Genomic DNA, 21,666 nt, shown 5'->3' with positions numbered 1-21,666 from the left:
ACCGCCTGCCATTCCTGGTCTTGGGGGCATTCCCAACATGGCTGTGAGCGTCATCAAGCCTTCTAGTAAGATGGAAGTCATATGTAGGGTAATGTAGGTAAAACTTCATCACAGAAGTGACATCCTGTGACCTTTGCCCTATTCTGTTGCTTAGGAGCCAGTCAGAGGTCCTGCTTGCACTTGAGAGAGAGGGATGATACAGAGCAGAGACAGGAGGGCCGCTCTGGGCCATGCCCACTGTAATGCCTGCTGTTCCGTTTCATAGAACTGTCTGAAATGGAGACCTGCCAACATTTGCATGTCAGAAGACAAGCCTGAGTATAAACACCTACTGGTCGCCAGGACTCTCTCCAGCAGACCTCACCTCCCATGTAGGTCGTGGAGGCTGACCTTAGATGATGACCCACGGAAAACAGCTCATGCCTGCCCAGGTTACTGAGCAACTCTTCACACTATAGGCTTCCTCCAAGTGTAGGTCAGTGAGGCTCGGGTATCAACACAAGAGGAGCACACTCAGCTTTTTTTATTTCAATTTTCTTTGTATTATAATGAATTTTATTTTGTACTTAGGCCAAGTTCTCTGATAGAATTATAGCCAATAAGCTGGAACTCAGTGTGGCTAAAACCAAACATTAATAGAAAAATAGTGTAAAGAGGAGTTGATCATCTGGTACAAAGCTGCCAGTACTCTATTACAAATGGCATTGTCAGTAGCATCCCAATACATAAATAATATAAATTTCCTTCTTCATTTATCCGGTTGCCAAATATACTGGGGACCAAATTTATGACAGGCACTCTTCTGGGAAGCTAGACTTGAACATGACAATCCAAGTCACTGGCCTTCAGGATATTTCTATTCTATTGAGGAGAAAGATAAAACAGTATGTGAGGCTGTGTGTGTGTGTGTGTGTGTGTGATTTTAGGAAGTGGTAAGTGATAAGAAAAATAAGACAATAGTTCCTTGAGAAAGGGAGATGGCTTTTTAAAAAGCTGATCAAAGAGTGCTTCTCTAAAGAAATAATACTTGATTAGAGAGCTGGAAGAAGTAGTGATGGGCTGGGCTGTGTGTTGTTCTGGGAGAAATGTGTACCAGGTGGAGGTATTGGCAGGTGTCACCAACTCCATGAGTAGGCGGAGACAAGTAGAGACAGCAGGTTCAGACAGCTCTTGAAAAGTGTTGCTCAGTGGTTGAATGGTTTGTGTCCATTGGAGGTTTTATTTAGTATTGTTTTTATGATGAAAGATATTACAACATATTACAATAGCCAAGATATGGAAGCAACCTTAGTGTCCATCAGTAGATGAATGGATAAAGAATATGTGGTACATATACACAATAGAATATTATTCAGCCATAAGAAAGAAACAAATCCTACCATTTGCAACAACATGAATGGAGCTAGAGGGTATTATGCTCAGTGAAATAAGCCAGGCAGAGAAAGACAAATACTCATTTGTGAAGTATAACAATGGAGTAAAAGTGAAGGAACAAAACAGCAGCAGACTCACTGGCTCAAAGAAGGGACTAGTGGTTGCCAAAGGGGAGAGGTGTGAGAGGGCGGGTGGGGAGGGAGGGAGAAGGGGATTGAGGGGTATCATCATTGGTGCACATGGTGTGTGGGGGGGTCATGGGAAGACAGTATAGCTCAGAGAAGACAAATAGGGACTGTGGCATCTCACTACACTGATGGACAGTGACTGCAGTGGAGTATGGGGGAGGACTCGATAATAAGGGTGAATGTAATAACCACATTGTTTTTCTTGTGAAACCTTCATTAAGAGTGTATATCCATGATGCCTTAAATAAAAAAAATAAATTATAGGGCTTCTTGTATATACAAAAAAAAAAAGATATTACAACAAATTTATGAGCATATGAAGTGATTCCAAAAGGAAGGAATACTTGAGGGTGTAACAGAGTGAAAACTTCAAATGCAAAGGCCTTGCCCAGGCACAAGGGGCTGAGATCTGCTGCTCAGGGGGTATTGGCTGGAAATGCAGGCAATTTACCTGCTCTTTTAGGAGCAAAGGTAGCACATGTACATGCATAGTTCAGATACACGTAGGTCGGTGATTTTGTAGAAGGGACAATGACTCGAACCCATTCTGAATGCTGATACTTTCTCAGTGAAATAAAGTGAGAGTGAAAAGAAAGAGGAGGTGTTGGGGACAGGAAAAGAAAGAAGTTGGGAAATAGTTCTTTATTTAGGAAGTGGAAGACCAAATTAAAGGTGGGATTATTCAGCAAAGCCAAGGGCATGCCTTAATTTTTCTGATAAGGGGACTCAAGTACGATCTGTCAGAATGGCCAGGTGTTTTCTGTAGCCATGCTTACCTGCTCTGGTCTAACCAAGGTGGTGTTTGGCCAGACATCCCCCAGAGGGAGGAGGGACAAAGAAGTTATGGATGTATTCATGAGAGAGGTTTATGTGAAAAGTGAGCATTTGCCCGGGGTGGGGACACCAAACACAAGGGGAGGATGGGTCTGAAGAAGATACTGAAAGGGCTGACTCCTGTACAGTGGGTGTTCCCTCCCCGAGTGAGCTGCAGGGTGGTCCCAGAGGAACCCGCCTGGTGGGTCACCTTCCTTCCCCTCCCTGAGCTGCCGCCCGGGTGGGACTGTGTAGGACTCATGGCGAACTGTGAGGTCGAGGCTGTTTTAGATCAGTGAGTTTGGTGTGAATGACAGTGAGGGGGACACCATGTGCTTCCTTGTGTAAGATAATAAGGGTGCCTTGCCTCGAGTTTGAAAGCAGTTCTAGAGCCATTGCAAATCTTTAGAAAAAAATAACAGAGATAAAATGCTTCTCAGAAAATAAAAAATTGCTTGTATGAAAAGAATTCCACACTCACCTCCCTGTCCTTATTTCACCATTCCAAACACATGCCACAGATTACTAGTCCTGGTACCATTAGACCAGTTGCTCTTCAGTGGAAACCTGTGATGATCCTGAGATCATGGCTCATGTGTGTTCAAATCATTTACTAACATGATGTCCAAGAAAAACACAAAAATGCCAAACTACAAGGTAAAAGGAGAAGTGCAATCTGTACACCTGAACACTGAACTGAGGAGCTAATTAGCCCTGAGAATGAGCTTTTGAAGAAATGGAATGTTAATACATAGTTGCACTTAGGAGTCTGGAATTCTTAAAAAGCCAGGGCTGGAGACATACATTTTCGAACATCAACATGAAAGACATTCAAAGCTACAAGACTGAATGGGATTAGCCTAAGAGTGATTGCATGTGGACGAGAAAAGAGGTCCGGGGACGGAGCCTCTGGTGTCCCCACCTTACAAGGCTGTGTTACAAAAAATCTATAAAGGGGAAAGGAAACCGAGAAGGATCTGCCAGGAAGGTAAGAGGAGAACCAAGGCTGGATGGCATTTTAGGAACCATGTGGAATGTGTTTGAAGAAGAAAGAAGTGGAATAGGTATTCTCGTTCCTCATCTTCACTTGCAGACCACTCCCCCTCCATAAAAATATGCATCTCTGTCCAAATCTAACAGCATAGAAAAATGAGGGGAATATTGATCTTAGGTTTTACTGATACAGAAGTCATAAAGTAATAGGTTGATAACAGACAAGGTAAATTTGGTGAGAATGAACCTAAGGGAAAAATAGGAGGGAAAATCAAATACAAACAGTTCTTTTGAGGCAAGTTGCTGTTTGGAGGGTGAGAACGTGAGCTAGTGGAAAAATGTGGTAGGAATTTTTTTTTATATGATGAGAGAAATAATAGTATTCTTGTACTCTAATGAGAATGATTCATCAGAAGGAAACTATGTTGATGCAGAAAAAAAAGAAGAGAATTATTTGAGCAATGCCCGTGAACATCAAAGAAGACAGAACCCAGTGCACAGAGGGGTGACCCTCCGGGGAGAAGAGCGAGGCCACCACAGTGAAAGGAGAGAAGACGGAACGTGCATATCCATCTCCAGTAGGTTGTGGGAGCCGGGAGGAGAGTACTTTCCGACTGCTTCTATTTTCAAACAAATATGTATCAAGGAAACCAGTGCAGAGTGAGAAAGGGGAAGGAGGTGTTGGAAGTCTGGGGAGAGAGGAAAAGGTATGAGAACCGTAAGGGAGATGGAGCGCGGACGCACTAGGAAGACACATTTGGTTATGGTTGCCAGGCAGTATGAACGGCCCATTTAGGGCTAGTGACTGTGAACTGAAAGTGTGACCTTTGGCTTGGATGTTGGTACTTCTCTAGTCCTGGTTCTTGCAATAAGTGATTGTATGAGTATAGGCGTGGAGGGGACAGAAAGTGGGTATTATCCAGACCAGATTGCGGTTTTTAAGCAACTGCAGTGGAGAAAGGGGAGAATCATGTTGAGAAAATGTAGAAGGCAGTGATTGTGTCTTTTGGCTGTAGAAATTATTCTAAATAAAAGGAGAATGAGGTGGAAAGGAAGAGAATAAAATTACAACAGAATTAGTGTCTTATAGGTTCCTGTAAGATCAAAAGATTGTGGGAACGGGTTCTAGGAGGCGGTACCTGAAGAGAAGTATGTTTGGCTCTCGGTCACGACCAAGTCTAGAAAGTCCTGCGGGAGGCGTGGTGAGTTGCTTGAGGACAAGCACAGCGGAGGGAAGGATTCCCAAGAACTGAGAAGCAGCCTATTGGGAGGACCATTATTTACACAAGTATAATATTTACAGTATCATAACACAAGTATTAAAATCACCAAGAGTAAAGGCAGGAGGAAGAGAGACCTAATACTGGGTAATGACAGCAATAAAGAGGAAGAGGAGTTTGCGTGGCATGGCACTCAGGGGAGGGGGATTGTCTGGAAGTGGAAACGGGAAGTGAGGAGACCGTGAACTTCTCCCCAGGCCCCGCACAGCCTGAGTGCGCCCGTGGGCGAGAGACGCCGGCCGGTGCTGAGGGCTGCACGGAAAGCGGGCTCTGGACCGTGTTCACTGCGAAGCGCTCTGGCCCCTCTGCAAGCTCCAGATAAAGTGTAGCAAGATAAAATGTGGAAGGCATTCTTCATTTTTTCTTTTTAGGATAAAACATATCACGTGACAATCCTGTTTGTCTACCCAATCAGTATTTGGCTGACATGAAGTTACCTGGCTCACAAACATTTCTGTGAACGGCAGCATTTGGAACACTGGTGCCGCCCCCTTTCCTCCTTCCTTTGTCCTCCTGACGGGACGTTTGGTGTGTGACATGTTCACCTTGGCTGACCTTTGAATGGTAGCTAGGCCTGGGGCTAGGCTGTGACACTTAATGCTTTCCAAAATGCTATAATTGTTATGGAGTATAAGAAAATCACATTTAATGTGACTGATTCTTGAATAGTGAACCATACTTAACCAGAACCCAAATAACCATTTAATTAGAAATGTTTTTATATAGAACTCTATTAGCTCAAAGAGATCATTATCACTTCACCCAACACATACCCACACACACGTACTTATCATACCACACATGTATACGCATTTATATAAAATATTTAAATAATCAAAACAAAACAAAGCAAAGGCAGGGCCATTGAATTATATAGCTTTGAGTCTCCTGTATGGTACAATGAATCTTGAAATCCAGAATGGAAGCTCAGAAACTTTATCTTCAAAGGAAATTTAAAGTATAATCATTACATTTTAGTTGTTTTAAGCAGGAAAGTGAATACGTTGAAACAAAACAGGTAAAGATGAAAATGAAACAGTTGAGTTTTATTCAGCCTTAGTCACCCAAGCATTGTTTCTTTAGTTAACCTTGTTTTGATGCAGGATGTTGTATAAAAAATAAGCCCAGAAGTTAAACTGTGACAAGCTTTAATGAAGGATAGTGCATTGAATGCTGTCTCCCTTTCTCTTCATATATTTAAAATTCTTTGCAGAATTAAGTGGAATACCTCTCCTAGTCTAGACTTATAGGGAAAAAAAATGAGTATTTTCTCAGTAGTCCTTGACGGACAAAAGAAGTATATAAGTGGAAGGTCAAGACTGTGTGTGTATGGTGAACATGGACTCTCAGATATGATGATAGAGAAGCCAAACAGGTTTGCAGCTCTGGTCTTAACCTAGTATATTCCTGCTAGGCTGCCCTGAATGTGAGCTCTGGGTGCTCTTCCAGCATGAAGCCAGTCAGGAAGCTCTGTCCACTTTTATCTAACAGGCATCCTTTGTTCTTTCTAGGTATTGTTCAGTAGTAAACTTAAGTAAAAACAACCTCAAACCCAGATACGCCTTTTGCTGTTTCCCTGCTCTCACTTGAAAAGCGTATAGAATATATATGCATGCCTTTACATATACTAGCACGTTTTGAACATTTTGCTGGCAACGGCCTAATGATTGCTTCAGGTGTCCTTTCAAAGTACAGTGGTGGCACTCTAAAGCAAAGCTCCTTTTATGGCTCTAAATGAAGACCTTCTGTCTACAGCATGAGACGGGGAAAAAGTGTCAAGACTTCCTCTTTTCTGACAGACAGAAATTGGATCTTAGTTTTCTTCTTTAGACCACATTCTCTCTCTAATAAAATTGTTATATAACCACACTGGAACACTTGATAGCACTCATTTGCGTGCTCTACCTGGCAGCATCTCACTGACAGTCCCACCCAGCTGTCACTGGGCACTCTTCCTCTGCTCATATGTAATGACAATCTTTTCGCTGTGTTTAACTTGTGAACATGGAATTTTTGCCCTGTATTTGTGCTGTTGATGTCTTGGTTAGGGCATAAGCAATAATAACTGGGGTTTCTCCTTTTTAATTAACTCCCATAATCATTCATGGGAACTGGGTAATAGTTCTATCTAATAAATTAAAGACCACATAACATTTCCTTTGTAAAGTAGCAAAGTCACTCCACTATTTCAACATTGTTGTGAACGCTTTCAGCCTACTTGGTTTCATTGAAATGTTAATAATGGCTTCTTCTCACCATAGTTTCTCTTACATCATTCCTTTTGTATTTCATCCAAACAAACCAAGATCCAGACATCATGGCATTTTCAGACAACACTGAAAGAATTTCCCAGCCAGACTGCATGTAGTTAAATTCTCTTTGCATTAGAAAGTATTTAAAGTCTCAGAGAAAAAATAAAAATCTTGCAGTGCTTCATTCTAATATATGAACAGAAAAAAATCTTGATATTTTATTATCAGTTAAAGCAGCTTATCAACAGAAACAAATCCTGTTCCCACCTTTGTCTCCCAATTCATCATAAAGTGCCAAAAAAGAAGTCAAAATACTCAAGCTAATCCCCTGCAGGAAGACATTGTTTTATTGGGTGATTTTCCAAGGACTTCTTAGAAATATGTGATCCTAAACATCTATGACCTAAGTCTGTTAATCAGAATAGGCATTCCTGAAATTAAATCCAAATTTGCTAATAAATAGATGCATATTTTTTCAGTAATTTCAAATTCACAGATCATTAAATATATTTAGTATTCTTAAAAAGGAACAAATGAGTGTTTCTTCATCAGCTGCTTATATATTTTTACTGATGTAAACTTTTCAGATGAGAGAAGAAAAATTGTGCAGAGACAATTTTTTTTTTATTAAATTTTTTTTCCTGTCAGTGCCAACAGGCTATTTCTTTTTTATGTTCATTTATTTGGCAAAAGGTGCTGATTTAATTGTTGCCAGTTATTTTCCAGGAAGAGCTAGAAGATAAAGCTATTCTTTAGTTTCTTTTTTGCAAATGGCCTCCCATGGGTCTTTAAAAAGGTAATGAGATAAATTTCAAAGATACCTATCATCATTCTTTTGTTGCCGACCTTTGAAATAAAATAATCTTCAAAGCTGCAAATATTTTTATCCAAATGGGATGCAGATTTATTATCTGATCAAGAGAGTAGTGAAATGTTTAACCACAAAATAAAATAATATGGTTGCACATGGTGCTATCTATATAATAAATAATTTAATCATGAATGCAAAAAGAAATACCACCCACATAAGAAAGAATTTGTCAAAAAATAATCGTACAAGATGGATTGACAGGGAGTGGATTTACCCACCCACTGCAGACAACCAAGACATTGAACAAAATATACAAAACAATGCTTTGCGTGACACTTTACATCATGGAACAAAGGACAGTGATCCCTGAGAGATCAAATATAAATAGTGTGAGTGTTACGGTTTCCTCAGCTTCAGATCTTGAGAGAGTTTCCAGGTCATGGCACATAGGAGAGGAACCCAGCCAGAATTCAGTGGCATCCTTGAGTTAGGGAGGAGGACATCGAGATAAATAGGTTTTTGGGGGCAGTGGGGAGGAGAGAGAGGAAGGGAAACTCTTGAGGTGTCCTGAGAGTTTCTCTTGGTATTGATGTGGGTGCTGATCATCACTTGCATGTGAAGAAATAATCAAAGGCAAGAGAAAGAATCATCTGAAGAGATCAGAGAGTAAGTGCCTAGCACTTCCACAAAGAAAAGAATAGTGCTTATGGCTATGAGCTAGAGTGGAAAACTGCATGATTCACTATGCACAGCATAGACTACTTAGAAAGGTCTTACCTTACTAGTGGTACATAATGTATCTTGGATTCAGCACTTCTTCAGATCCACTTGATCAATCATAAAGGCAAGACTGAACTGTTTTGCCTTGTCTTCAAGTAATTTAACTGAATTTGAGAAAAAAAATGTCAGAATATTTATAATAATATAAAATACTTAACATCCCCATCCAGGAAACATTCAAAATCTCTGGCATCTAATAAAAAATTAGGCATGCAGAAAAGCAAATAAATATATGCCATAATTAAATCTATCAGTTAAAACTAAACCAACACTGACAGATGTTAGAATTAGTAGTCAAGAACATCAAAACAAGTACTATGACTTTATTCCATGTGTTAAATTAGATAGAAATATGTAAGATGCAAAAAGAGAAATCAAACTTCTGGAGATAAAAACTAGTCATTGAGATAAAAAAGTTATCAGATGAGGTTAACAGCAGATTAGTCATTCAGAAAAGAGATGTGAACTTGAAGACATAGCAATAGAGGCCATCCAAAATGAAACAAAGAAATAAAAGATTTTTAGAAGTGAAAAGAGTACCAGTGAGTTATGGGACTACTTCAAGTGGCTGAATATGTGTGCAACTCAAGTCCTGAAAGAGGAAATAGAAGAGGTAGGGCAGACAAAAAAAGGGCAAAAATTTCCCCTAATTTGATGAAAGTTTTAAACCTATATAGGTCAAGAAGTTCAAGAATCCAAAGCAAAAGAAAATACAAAAACACATCATAACATCATAATCAGTTTTGCTAAAATCAAGATAAAGGAAAAATCCCAAATGAAGTTATAGGGTAAGAGACACATTATAGGAAAACTAAGATGAGCATGACAGCAGATTTATCTCTGGAATCAGTGCAGGTGAGAAAAGTGGAGCAACCTCTTTAATGTAGTGAAGGAAAATCACCAGCAAATTAGAAGTCTGTATCTGGCAAGATTTGCCTTGCAAAAATTAAAGTGAAATAAAGACTTCTTCAGACACACAAAACCTGAGAAAATTCATCACCAGCAGACCCCCTCAAAGAATATAAAAAGAAGTCTTCAGGTGGAAGAAAAGTGAAAACAGATGAAAATCTGGCTCTATACAAAATTATTGAGAACATTAGAAAGTAGCACAAACTTTGGGAGAGGGAGAAAGGAAGTCCATTATTAGAAAGTCCTATTCTTAAGATAAAGTAATACAATATCAACTGAAAGTTAATGGATATTATAATCCCTAAGATAACCAACTGAACTCATGTAACAAAATGTTTTATCTACTATATTAACAAATGAGATAAAATGTAATCATAAAACTTATCTGCAGTTACTCTAAAGGAGGGCAAAATTGGAGTAATAGGTAATAAATACATGAGACAAATAGAAAACAGAGTCATATGAAGGAGTTAAACTGAATGAAAATGTAACATATGAGTAAAGTAGTACTTAAGGTATAATGTATAGTACTCAACCACTATATTAGCAAAAGGAAAGACCTCAAATTAGTGATTTCACTTTCCAACTTAAGAAACTAGAAAAAAAGATATGCAAATTAATCACAAAGTAAATAGAAGAAAGAAAATAATGAAAGTCAGAAGAGTAATCAATAAAATAGAAAACAACAACAAAACTAAAGCTGGTTCTTTAAGAAGATCAGTAAATTTGATAAATATCTAGCCAGACTGATCTGGAAAAAAACAGTTGAAACAAATTACCAAAAAAAAAAAAAAAAAAAAGGTAACATCACTACAGATACCATAGATATTGAGAGAGAGAAAAAAAAGAATGTTGTGAACAACTGAGTGACAAGAAATTTGACAACTTAGGAAAAAAATGGACAAATCCCTTGAAAAACAAATACCAGTATTCACTCAAAGGAAAATGCTCTATAATGTGGTTAAAATCCTTCCCACAAAGAAAAATTTTGTCCCTGATGTCTTGTGATTTCTATCACATATTTAAAGAATAAATTCTGTCCAAACTTCTTTCCATTCTGTCTGAATTTTTCCAGAAAATTTAAAAGGAGGAAACACTTCCTAGTATGTTCTATGAGACAAGCTTTACCCTGACACTATAACCAAAGATATTGCCACAAAAGAAAACAAGAATAATGTTCTTTAAAAGCAAAGATGCAAAAGCTTTAAACAAAATTTTGGTAGACAAACCCAACAATATGCAAAAGAGAATACATAATGAACAGGAGGCATTTATCCTAGGAATTAAAGTTCAGTTTAATAAAAATTAACTGATGGAATTATTCATATTAATAAACTGAATATATTCCTGATAAAACTCTTAGCAAAGTTAGAATAGAAATAGTGCAATCTGAAAAATGTCATCGGAAACAAAGAAGAACAGCCCTACAGTTAACATATTCAACCGTGAAAGACTGACTTTTTCTGCTAAGGTGAAAAGCAAAACAAGGATCTCACTCTCACTACTTCTCAACATTTTACTAGAGCTACTAGTCAGTGTCTGGAAAGAAAGAAAAAGATTGGAAAAGAAATATAACGATCTTTAGCAAAATTCAGGCTTTTTTTGTTTGGTAGAAATTGACAAACATTCCAAAATAAACCGGACATTAATATGGAAAAAATCTAATGAAGTCAAAGTAAGGAAGAATAAAGTTGGAGATCTAGCAGTATCTGATTATAAAGCTCATTTTAAAACTGTAAAAATGAAGATGGCGATGCATTGGCATAAAGAAAGACAAGTCAAGGACCAAAACAGATTTTCCAGAAATAGATTCATATACATATGGACAACTGATTTTTTTTATGGAATCTCAGACAATAGTGTGGAGAAAGGATAACCTTTTAAAGAAAGGATATTGGACTAATTAGATACCCACATGTAAAAAAATGATCTCTGATCCGTGCCTCCACCTGCATAAAATATTAACTGAAAATTTATAAACTTCAGTGTAAACCAAAAACTATAAAAATTTCTAAAAAAATGCTATATGATTTTGAGTTAGACACAGATGCCTCAGACACCATACCAAAAGCATGATCAAAAAAAAATTTTCAGTAAATCGGAATTCATCAAAATTGAAACTTTTGTTCTTCAAAAGTTGCTAAGTGAAAGAAAAGCCACAGTTTAGGAAAAAAAATTACCAATTTATATCTAATAAAAAACTTGTATCCAAAATAAAGAACTCTCAAAATTCAAAAATAACAAACAACCCAATTAAAAAAATCTATAAATGATTTGAACACACTATTAAAAAGACATATGAGCAGCAATAAGCACATTAGAAGATGCTCAAAATGATAACCATAATGTGACACAGCTGTGCACCTACTGAATAGGTTAATTTCAAAACATCATAGAAAATTTTGGCCAGGATATAAAGGGAATTGGAATTCTCATATACTGCTGATATGAATATGAAGTTATGAAATTACCTTAGGAAACAATTTTATATTTGCTTAATATTCTAGGTATTTCCCCATAGGGAATGGAAGCATATGTCTGTACAAAGATTTGTGCAGAATTGTTCAAAACAGTTTTATTTGTAGTAGCCCAAATCTGGAAATAACACAAGTGTTAATCTCCATTTGAATGGGTATACAAATTGTGGAATATCCATGCAATGAAGTGTTATGAAGTAATACAAATGAATGGACTATTGATACAGTCAACAATGTGAATGAATCTAAAGATGATCATTCTGAGTGAAGCCAGACAAAAAAATAAATATACTCTTTGATTCCATTTATATAAAATTGTAGCAAATGCAAACTAATATATAGGCTAGGAAACGTGATCAGTGTTTGCCTTCAGGTGGGCGAGTCAGGCATGGATCAGGAAGATACAGGAGTGAGGGATTACAATGGGGCCATTAGGAATCTTAGCAACAGTAATGTTCCAGTCATTCAAATCATTATCTTAATTGGAATAATAATTTTAAGGGATCAACCTTGTCCAAACTTAAAATGGATACTTTAAACATGTAAAATTTATTGTACATGAATTAATCCTCAATAAAACAGTTAACTAAAAGATAACACTATGTACTTTTATGGCAATATTTGGGAGTGTGTCTTCATAAACAATTACTGGATTTATGGTTTAAAAATCTCATTTTAGCACATGATAGCATGTAAGGAGAAAATGATAATTGTTGCAAAATGTGTGCCAATGAAGAGTTCATAATTCTTTCTTCATAGCCACAACTTAAAGCTTGCCAGTAGAATATTTGGTTTAAGAGTAATACCCAAATGCCCTGTTGAAGACTTGTATTCACTCTTTCACTTATGCATACATCAAATATTTAATTATGTGCTTACTTTCTGAAAGGCTATATGTGATGACATTATATATCATGTCTGAAAAAAAAATCAGACATCAATTCTGTCTTCAAGCCCTCAGAAAGAAAGGAGGCCACAAGATAAGAACAGTTAAATTATTTGAAATAAATAAGTTGAATGATGTTTGTAAAATACATAGTCCAGAACTTAATACATAGCACATACTCAGTAATAGTGCGTCATTAATAAATGTGAGGCTGATGAGTCATATGAAAAGGATGAATGAAATATGTGAATTTAAGAGAAACTTTTGCTGTACGGTGTGTGTGCATGCATGCAAGCACAGGGGGGCATTTGGGGGGAAATGTGAGTATCCAGATTGTCCCATGAATTGGATGACAGAGCTGATTAAAGGCTACCCTGCAGAATAAGAGTACAGGTCATACAAAGATGAGGCTGGATAAGTGGATGGGAAGAATAGGAAAAAATGTTTAGTTCTGAATTCCATATTTTCCTTTACATGTTATTGATTCTCCTTCTTCAATGTAATCTTTAATAAAGACAGCAAATGAGTTGAAAACAGTTAAATTGCCAGTTTTATGGCATACCCCCCAAAATGAGATTTTCTTTTTAATAAAGTAATTAAAATTAATTATATATGAAAAGATATCCACTTGCTCTTTAAATAGAAAAAAAAAACAAAGAAAACAAGAAAGCATACACATTACATAAAACATCTCCACACCAGGTGTTCTTTTGGCTCCTACCTCTTTCTTCCCTGTTTGCTCCTTCCTTTTCCCATGTTGCCAACCCCAACCCATGATGGGGTCCATTCTGCAGTTTCTTGCTATAAACTGCAAATTACAGGGAAAAATTCACAGGACTCTGGGGCTTTGGCTCAGGAGTTTGGATTACGTTTAAGGTTATTTATACACCTGCTCCTGTGCACAAAACACAGTTCTAAGTATTGAATGGAAAATGCCAAAATACTGTAAAATATTCCCCTACAAATGCAACAGCAATATACAAATATGGATGGTGAAGATAACAGAGCTATATAGTTCAAAGGAGTAAAATATGGGAGAAAAGGAAAAAAAAAACACACAGAAAGGGCTTATCTCAAGATTATGCCCCTTGTGACGGCCACAATGCCTTTAGCAACTCCCTAGATGCACTTCCCAATTTAAATGCACATGTCAGGTGCTGTGAGGTACTGGAGAGGTGCTGTTTCAGGCTTATTTTTTTAGAACCCTTTTTGAAAAGGTTCAGGGTTTGAAAATGTTAGCAAGTGTTACACTGTGACTACATATGTAAAGTGAGTTGTCTGATTTGTTCAGCGATGTAACTGGGCACAGTTAACGCAATGGGTGCTTTGGCGATAGAAGACCCCCTCCACTGCACGGGTGTGGATGTAGGCCCTGGGAGCTGCCTTAACTGAGGTGCCATCTGGTCCCCACTTGCTTATCATCTCCTCCTCTGAGCTGAAAAGAAGGTATCCAAACTGCATTTCCTCTCCCATTGGCCCATTTCATTTCTTTTAAATATCATTAGCTGTGTGCTTGAAATCACTTCACTTGTCTTCAACTTTATAATGTTCTCTTTGGCCAGATAGGCACAGTCAAAGGGTACTGAGCAGCTAAGCAAAGTAGGGCTGCAGTGCACTCCATTCAGGTTCATCTGCATGCTGACCAAAGGGGTATGTCATGCATTTTACTGCTGTCTTGTCACTTTCCCATTGAAAAGCACCCAGTCACTGCCCTTGACAAGGCCTCACTTCTTAGCATGGCCGTCCCATCTTGACTGCCCTCTCCCTCCAGCCTTCTCTCCTAGGGCCTTCACTGCAGAGCTCACTGTATTCCTAACACTCCCAGAGATGCATGGGGCTTGCCTGTGCCTTTGCACGTACAAACGCTGCACGCCAGCCTGCTTTTACCTTCCTTGTCCATCTGGCTCACCCCTAAACATCCTTCTGATGTCTCATCCTTCAAGACATCTTTCTAGTGTCTGCATATCCAGAGCACTTCTCTCCCTCCAGGGTGAGCTGAATATCCTTCTGGGCTCCCTTTCCCCAGTGTACATACAAAGGAGCCTACATCATGGTCTGTGTTACCTCATTAGACCATTAAGGTTGTGCCTTACACTGGCATCTGCCTGGTGCCCAGCAGGAACTCGGTAAATATTAGACTGAAGTAAAATAAATAGTGCTTTAGATAATCAAGTATAAAGTACAGTTTCTAAAAGTTAAATAAGTCATTATAATCTGCATCATAGATGGTGGTAAAAATTGACTCTGAAAAGGCTAATAAAAGAGGTAACCTGTAGAATGCAGTTCGAGTAGGTACCACACACAAAAAATCACTGTTATAAATATTTTTTTTTTTTGTAGATAATTATTTTTTATTGAAGGGTAGTTGACACACAGCATTACATTACATTAGTTTCAGGTGTACTACATAGTGATTCAACATTTATATACATGATAATTCTAGGTACCAGCTATCACCATACCAAGTTGTTAGAATATTTTGACTATATTCCTTATGCTATACATTACATCCCGGTTACTTATTTATTTTACCACTGGAAGTGTGTACTTTTTTTTTTTGTTTGTTTGTTTGTTTGTGAGGGCATCTCTCATATTTATTGATCAAATGGTTGTTAACGACAATAAAATTCTGTATAGGGGAGTCAATGCTCAATGCACAATCATTAATCCACCCCAAGCCTAATTTTCATCAGTCTCCAATCTTCTGAGGCATAACAAACAAGTTCTTACATGGAGAACAAATTCTTACATAGTGAATAAGTTACATAGTGAACAGTACAAACGCAGTCATCACAGAAACTTATGGTTTTGCTCATGCATTATGAACTATAAACAGTTCAAATATGAATACTCATTTGATTTTTATACTTGATTTATATGTGGATACCACATTTCACTCTTTATTATTATTATTTTTAATAAAATGCTGAAGTGGTAGGTAGATACAAGATAAAGGTAGAAAACATAGTTTAGTGTTGTAAGAGAGCAAATGTAGATGATCAGGTGTGTGCCTGTAGACTATGTGTTAATCCAAGCTAGACAAGGGCAATAAAACATCCACGGATGCAGAAGATTTCTCTCAGAACAGGGGGGGTGAGGTTCTAAGCCTCACCTCTGTTGATCCCCAATTTCTCACCTGATGACCCCCCTGCGACTGTGCCTGTCTTAGGTTGTCCCTCCCTTGAGGAATCTTACCCGTCTCTGGCTAACCAGTCATCTTCCAGGGCCATACAGGGAAATGTAAAGTTGGTAAGTGGGAGAGAAGCCTTATTGTTTGAAATGGTTAGCTTTTTATTTCTTTGCATATTTATGCCCTGTGGCTTCGATGCCCAGCATTTGTCTTGAGGTATCTTTACCACTTGGAAGAATTATGATACTCGGTAAATTTGATATGAGGCACGAATTCTCTTTAAGGGTTGTAATTAGGAAGGAAGAAGAGAAGCTATAGAAGTAGCAGGCGGAAGAAAACATGGGAAGATTGATTATTTCTTTGACATATCTTCTTGTGGAGTAACTTCAGCATGTATAGGTTTTAAGCTACTACTTAAATTGCACACACACATTAACATAATAGGAGTATAGTTACATAACCAAAGCATACCTGTAATTACCAGCCATCTCCAGTGAAACCAAGAAAACCAGTTAGGCATCTTAGGCATTTGTGAAAACTTATATACGATATGGTGGATATTGTCCAACTGAACTTGAACAGTCTGAGAGAAATCAGACAAATTAAAACAACCCATTCCTGGGGAATGTTCACATCTCTTATGTACTTTTAACAGTAAATAGTCTGTAGTTGTAAGATTTTGGAGCGCTACAGTTTGCACTTCTCCTAATTCTTGGTTGAGTTCCAACAGTGTAGATCCAGTCAAATTTGTTGTTTTACTGTATGCACAGGCCAGCTTAAATATCTCCTTCCTCATTCCCATGGCAAGTCCAGGAACTGGTGGGATGAGTGCATCTACAGTTGTTGCAGTGCATGGATCTTTGTTGGGGTTTTTTGATGATCATCTTCTGGCATGAGTCTTCCAGAGAGTGCTGTTGTTGGAAGTTCTTTTTCATATTGTATCTTAGTTCATTTTCGGGGTAGCCCAATTAGGCTTTGATCCTCTGTATAAACACAAACAGACCCTTTGCCTACACCTTTATATGCCCTTTATAATCTTGTGTAGAACTCATTGGAGGTTACCACACAGGAACTGCCCTTTTTTTTTTTCTTTGGTATCACTAATCTACACTTACATGACGAATATTATGTTTACTAGGTTCTCCCCTACACCAGGTCCCCCCTATAAACCCCTTTACAGTCACTGTCCATCAGCATAGCAAAATGTTGTAGAATCACTACTTGTCTTCTCTGTGTTGTACAGCCCTCCCTTTTCTCCTACCCCCCCATGCATGCTAATCTTAATATCCCCCTTCTTCCCCCCCCTTATCCCTCCCTACGCACCCATCCTCCCCAGTCCCTTTCCCTTTGGTACCTGTTCGTCCATTCTTGTGTTCTGTGATTCTGCTGCTGTTTTGTTCCTTCAGTTTTTCCTTTGTTCTTATATTCCACAGATAAGTGAAATCATTTGGTATTTCTCTTTCTCCGCTTGGCTTGTTTCACTGAGCATAATACCCTCCAGCTCCATCCGTGTTGCTGCAAATGGTAGGATTTGCCCTTTTCTTATGGCTGAGTAGTATTCCATTGTGTATATGTACCACATCTTCTTTATCCATTCATCTATCGATGGACATTTAGGTTGATTCCAATTATTGGCTATTGTAAATAGTGCAGCGATAAACATAGGGGTGCATCTGTCTTTCTCATACTTGATAGCTACATTCTTAGGGTAAATTCCTAGGAGTACAATTCCTGGGTCAAATGGTAGGTCTGTTTTGAGCATTTTGATGTACCTCCATACTGCTTTCCACACTGGTTGAACTAACTTACATTCCCACCAGCAGTGTAGGAGGGTTCCCCTTTCTCCACAGCCAGGCAAAATTTGTTGTTGTTTGTCTTTTGGATGGCAGCCATCCTTACTGGTGTGAGGTGATACCTCATTGTAGTTTTAACTTGCATTTCTCTGATAATTAGCGATGTGGAGCATCTTTTCATGTGTCTGTTGGCCATCTGTATTTCTTTTTTGGAGAACCGTCTGTTCAGTTCCTCTGCCCATTTTTTAATTGGGTTATTTGTTTTTTCTTTGTTGAGGCGTGTGAGCTCTTTATATATTCTGGACATCAAGCCTTTATCGGATGTGTCATTTTCAAATATATTTTCCCATACTGTAGGGTTCCTTTTTGTTCTATTGATGGTGTCTTTTGCTGTACAGAAGCTTTTCAGCTTAATATAGTCCCACTTATTCATTTTTCCTGTTGTTTTCCTTGTCCGGGGAGATATGTTCAAGAAGAGGTCACTCATGTTTATGTCTAAGAAGTTTTTGCCTATGTTTTCTTCCAAGAGTTTAATGGTTTCATGACTTACATTCAGGTCTTTGATCCATTTTGAGGTTACTTTTGTATATGGGGTTAGACAATGGTCCAGTTTCATTCTCTTACATGTAGCTGTCCAGTTTTGCCAGCACCATCTGTTGAAGAGACTGTCATTTTGCCATTATATGTCCATGGCTCCTTTATCAAATATTAATTGACCATATATGTCTGGGTTAATGTCTGGATTCTCTAGTCTGTTCCATTGGTCTGTGGCTCTGCTCTTGTGCCAGTACCAAATTGTCTTGATTACTATGGCTTTATAGTAGAGCTTGAAGTTGGGGAGTGAGATCCCCCCTACTTTATTCTTCTTTCTCAGGATTGTTTGGCTATTCGGGGTCTTTGGTGTTTCCATATGAATTTTTGAATTATTTGTTCCAGTTCATTGAAGAATGTTGCTGGTAGTTTCATAGGGATTGCATCAAATCTGTATATTGCTTTGGGCAGGATGGCCATTTTGACTATATTAATTCTTCCTAGCCATGAGCATGGGATGAGTTTCCATCTGTTAGTGTCCCCTTTAATTTCTCTTAAGAGTGACTTGTAGTTTTCAGAGTATAAGTCTATCACTTCTTTGGTTAGGTTTATTCCCAGGTATTTTTTTTTTTGATGCAATTGTGAATGGAGTTGTTTTCCTGATTTCTCTTTCTTTTGGTGCATTGTTAGTGTATAGGAAAGCCACAGATTTCTGTGTGTTGATTTTGTATCCTGCAACTTTGCTGTAATCCGATATCAGTTCTAGTAGTTTTGGGGTGGAGTCTTTAGGGTTTTTTATGTACAGTATCATGTCATCTGCAAATAGTGACAGTTTAACTTCTTCTTTACCAATCTGGATTCCTTGTATTTCTTTATTTTGTCTGATTGCCGTGGCTAGGACCTCCAGTACTATGTTAAATAACAGTGGAGAGAGTGGGCATCCCTGTCTAGTTCCCGATCTCAGAGGAAATGCTTTCAGCTTCTCGCTGTTCAATATAATGTTGGCTGTGGGTTTATCATAGATGGCCTTTATTATGTTGAGGTACTTGCCCTCTATTCCCATTTTGCTGAGAGTTTTTAACATGAATGGATGTTGAACTTTGTCAAATGCTTTTTCAGCATCTATGGAGATGATCATGTGGTTTTTGTCTTTCTTTTTGTTGATGTGGTGGATGATGTTGATGGACTTTCGAATGTTGTACCATCCTTGCATCCCTGGGATGAATCCCACTTGGTCATGGTGTATGATCCTTTTGATGTATTTTTGAATTCGGTTTGCTAATATTTTGTTGAGTATTTTTGCATCTACGTTCATCAGGGATATTGGTCTGTAGTTTTCTTTTTTGGTGGGGTCTTTGCCTGGTTTTGGTATTAGGGTGATGTTAGCTTCATAGAATGAGTTTGGGAGTATCCCCTCCTCCTCTATTTTTTGGAAAACTTTAAAGAGAATGGGTATTATGTCTTCCCTGTATGTCTGATAAAATTCCGAGGTGAATCCATCTGGCCCGGGGGTTTTGTTCTTTGGTAGTTTTTTGATTACCGCTTCAATTTCATTGCTGGTAATTGGTCTGTTTAGATTTTCTGTTTCTTTCTAGGTCAGTCTTGGAAGGTTGTATTTTTCTAGGAAGTTGTCCATTTCTCCTAGGTTTCCCAGCTTGTTAGCATATAGGTTTTCATAGTATTCTCTAATAATTCCTTGTATTTCTGTGGGGTCCGTCGTGATTTTTTCCTTTCTCGTTTCTGATAGTGTTGATTTGTGTTGACTCTCTTTTCTTCTTAATAAGTCTGGCTAGAGGCTTATCTATTTTGTTTATTTTCTCGAAGAACCAGCTCTTGGTTTCATTGATTTTTGCTATTGTTTTATTCTTCTCAATTTTATTTATTTCTTCTCTGATCTTTATTATGTCCCTCCTTCTACTGACCTTAGGCCTCATTTGTTCTTCTTTTTCCAATTTCGATAATTGTGACATTAGACCCTTCATTTGGGATTGTTCTTCCTTTTTTAAATATGCTTGGATTGCTATATACTTTCCTCTTAAGACTGCTTTTGCTGTGTCCCACAGAAGTTGGGGCTTAGTGTTGTTGTTGTCATTTGTTTCCATATATTGCTGGATCTCCATTTTGATTTGGTCATTGATCCATTGATTATTTAGGAGCGTGTTGTTATGCCTCCATGTGTTTGTGAGCCTCTTTGCTTTCTTTGTACAGTTTATTTCTTGTTTTATGCCTTTGTGGTCTGAAAAGTTGATTGGTAGGATTTCCATCTTTTGGAATTTTCTGAGGCTCTTTTTGTGGCCTAGTATTGTGGTCTATTCTGGAGAATGTTCCATGTGCACTTGAGAAGAATGTATATCCTGTTGCTTTTGGATGTAGAGTTCTATAGATGTTATTAGGTCCATCTGTTCTAGTGTGTTTTTCAGTGCCTCTGTGTCCTTACTTATTTTCTGCCCGGTGGATCTATCCTTTGGGTTGAGTGGTGTGTTGAAGTCTCCTAGAATGAATGTATTGCAGTCTATTTCCCCCTTTTGTTCTGATAGTATTTGTTTCACATATGCTGGTGCTCCTGTGTTGGGTGCATATATATTTAGAATGGTTATATCGTCTTGTTGGACTGAGCCCTTTATCATCATGTAGTGTCCTTCTTTATCTCTTGTTACTTTCTTTGTTTTGAAGTCTATTTTGTCTGATATTAGTACTGGAACCCCTGCTTTTTTCTCGCTGTTGTTTGCTTGAAATATGTTTTTCCATCCGTTGACTTTTAGTCTGTACATGTCTTTGGGTTTGAGGTGAGTTTCTTGTAAGCAGCATATAGATGGGTCTTGCTTTTTTATCCATTCTGTTACTCTGTGTCTTTTGATTGGTGCATTCAACCCATTAACATTTAGGGTGACTATTGAAAGATATGTACTTATTGCCATTGCAGGCTTTAAATTCGTGGTTACCAAAGGTTCAAGGTTAGCCTCTTTAGTATCTTACTGCCTAACTTAGCTCGCTTATTGAGCTGTTATATACACTGTCTGGAGATTCTTTTCTTCTCTCCCTTCTTGTTCCTCCTCCTCGATTCTTCATATGTTGGGTGTTTTGTGCTGTGCTCTTTCTAGGAGTGCTCCCATCTAGAGCAGTCCCTGTAAGATGTTCTGTAGAGGTGGTTTGTGGAAAGCAAATTCCCTCAGCTTTTGTTTGTCTGGGAATTGTTTAATCCCACCGTCATATTTGAATGATAGTCGTGCTGGATACAGTATCCTTGGTTCAAGGCCCTTCTGTTTCATTGCATTAAATATATCATGCCATTCTCTTCTGGCCTGTAGGGTTTCTGTTGAGAAATCTGACGTTAGCCTGATGGGTTTCCCTTTATAGGTGACCTTTTTCTCTCTAGCTGCCTTTAACACTCTTTCCTTGTCCTTGATCTTTGCCATTTTAATTATTATGTGTCTTGGTGTTGCCCTTCT

Source organism: Manis pentadactyla, chromosome 17 (assembly GCF_030020395.1).
Source record: "Manis pentadactyla isolate mManPen7 chromosome 17, mManPen7.hap1, whole genome shotgun sequence".
NCBI lineage: Eukaryota > Metazoa > Chordata > Mammalia > Pholidota > Manidae > Manis > Manis pentadactyla.
This window is presented reverse-complemented; position numbering follows the sequence as displayed.